Source organism: Penaeus vannamei, chromosome 11, assembly GCF_042767895.1.
Source record: "Penaeus vannamei isolate JL-2024 chromosome 11, ASM4276789v1, whole genome shotgun sequence".
In the NCBI taxonomy this organism is placed as follows: domain Eukaryota; kingdom Metazoa; phylum Arthropoda; class Malacostraca; order Decapoda; family Penaeidae; genus Penaeus; species Penaeus vannamei.
In genome coordinates this window covers 35,979,162-35,982,083 of record NC_091559.1, presented here as the reverse complement: position 1 = coordinate 35,982,083, position 2,922 = coordinate 35,979,162, and positions in this window count along the sequence as shown.

The following is a 2,922-nucleotide window of genomic DNA, read 5'->3' as shown; positions in this document are numbered from 1 at the left end:
TAATTTGTAATCATTCCCTATTTTTTCAATTATTTATCTATACATTTTCTTTGTTTACTTTTATTTATATCTCTATTTACTTATTTAATTACTTGCTTCTTTATTTTTATATTTAATCTACTCAGTGATTTACTTATTTAGAAATTGCTCAAGTGTTCATTAGAAAAAAATAATTATAGTTCTGAAGTCTATAATAACACATACTCATTTTCCATATCCGATGAGTATTACACACAAACATAGGAAATAAAATGTACTATGTAAACTTGACCGTGGAGAAGGGTGTATCTGTAACAGATATTATACACAAACTTTGTCTGATTAGATATAACGGACGTAAGCTCTAACATAACGAACATTAACTTAGTTCTCTGTCACGCCATTGAGATATGGAATCTAAAAGCTAGCAAAGAACAGAGCGAGAGATTAAAGATTTAGTTTTAATTCCATTTGTTACAATGGATATTCTTTGCTGTGACTTACTGTAAGTCTGTTTATTTTGCCCAAATCTCCCCCTGTGTGCAAGGAATGGTCGGGGATGCCACTCACTGACCGGGCGTGGGACTGAACGCAGGTCCACAAGATTGCTAGACCAGCACCTTACGAGAAAGAGAGAGAGAGAGAGAGAGAGAGAGAGAGAGAGAGAGAGAGAGAGAGAGAGAGAGAGAGAGAGAGAGAGAGAGAGAGAGATAAAATCAAAAGCAATTCAATCACGAAAGAGAAAAAGAGAGAGAGAGAGAAAAAAAAGGATACATAAATCAAAAGCAATTCAATCACACAAACAACAAATAAAAGGGGATCCAACCGCTGTTCACCTCAGTTCAAATCTTCCGCCAGCACGACCAGGTCACACACCCGCATGTTGGTCTCGGAAAACATCTGGATGCTGAGGAAACGACCCACCACGCCCTCGGGCTGCGTGAAGACGGCCCTGCCTCTGCTGGAACCTGAGGGCGTGTTGCCGAAGAGGTCATAGGTCGAGAAGTTTCCATCTGTCCTCATTTCTTGGCCCACGCGGATCTGGGTTGGGTTGGGTGGGTGGGTGTGGAGGTGGGAATGTGGGTGGGTGGGAAGGTGGGCGGGTGGGTGGGTGGGGGGGTGGGGGGATGGGTGGGGAGGTGGGCGAGTGGGTGGAGAGGTGGGCGAGTGGGTGGGTAGGTGGGGGGGTGGGAGGTGGGCAAGTGGGTGGGTGGGTGGGGAGGTGGGTTAATGGGTGGGTAAGTGGTTAGTTGGGCCAGTGGGTGGGTGGGGAGGTAGGTTAGTGCAAGGGTGGGTTAGTAGTGGAGGGGAAAGGGAGAGAGAAAATATGTAATTATTAATAAAAATGAAAAGGCAAATGTAAATAAGCCTAGTCCAGATCCAAGATACATTGTTGCTCAATACTGTATGCAAATCAGTTGCTCAACAAATCAAAAAATGCCTCGAAACTGTTGAAAAACGCGAGACAAAATTATATACCCACGTCCAGACCAAGATACTCAGCAATTGAGCAACAATCTAAATTTGTTTTTCCACTGTTGCTCAAAAATTCCGGTGTCCCCCTGAATACGAGAAACACAAAGTTACTAACAACTAACAACACGCCTCATTATCATTCTGTTCTCTGGTTCGTTGTTTGTTGACTTCCTGTGGTTTGTGGGGTTGCTATAAATAAGATCGAACACAGGAAAATACAAGCGTCATGGGATTTGTGGAATCTACAATATACTGACATGAATTCACGTGTATTTTTCAGACTAGTCACTATCAGTATATTCCCGAACTTAAAGGATATAGAATATAAAAACAAAAGGTCATAAGCTCCAGCTGTAGCATCAAGAACTTGAGTGATGTAAATGAAGTGGCAGAATATACTGACTGTACATTAACTAAGTCATCTACCTCATGACATTAAATACTGTGTTTATTGAAAATACAAATACGCCCGTGCTTCACAACTGTTACTACGCTGTGGAGCAACAAATTGCTGTTCAGTTGTTGGGCAATTGTATAAAGAGAGTACAGATACATTTCTGCGCAATTGTTTTGGTACAGTGTATCTTAGTCTGAGCTTTAAAAAAAGTTGGTAACACTTATTCCAATTACCTTCTTGAACCCTCAACTGAAATAAACTTTATCCCCTTATCTGATAGCGGTTTTAGGTATGGAACCTCTTCATTACCATTAATAGGAGAATGCTTTTTTTTTTTTAGTTTCTGAGTATTATTATGGCTGAGTAAATCATGCAAAAATGTTTATCTAGCCATCTCTGCTTTCTCACTGCGATGACGTCATTTGGCCACGCCCCATTTTCATTCCTGTGATATATTATGGAAATTGTTTTCTCAGCATATTTTCCTTGAGAATAGTTCAGTAATGGAACATACAATAAAGGAATGAAAGTAATACAATTGGCGCAGTAGAGAACAAAGACAGAAAACAGAGATTCCCTATTAAAATTTGCAGTATATGGAGTAAATGGGCTTAACTAGACAGTTGCCAACTAGGATTTTCATCGAGACAGTGGTGCTACCTGTTATAAGTACCTTGCGTCAAAGTACAGTAGGCCTACATGCCTTTTCTGCGCAAATATTGAAGACAAATGGTTGAGCAAATGAGAGTACGTAATGGTATGGCAATTCTATAGTTTTTTTTGTGTTTCTTCTCTGGTTGGGAACAAAACGGTTCCATACTGTTTATTAAGGACTTTTATCATATAGCTAATCATCAGAAGAGTAACCTACAATTCTATTTTCCTTATTTTCACATGCATTATATCAAAATAATCGTGATATTAGCTACCACCACCATGATGATAGTGGTGGTAGTGATGGTAAAATTATGACGATGGTAATATATAAGCTACGAGAAAACGAGAGAAAAGAAATAGAAACGAAAATGACAAAAATATCAACATTAACAACAATGAAAAGGAAGTAACTT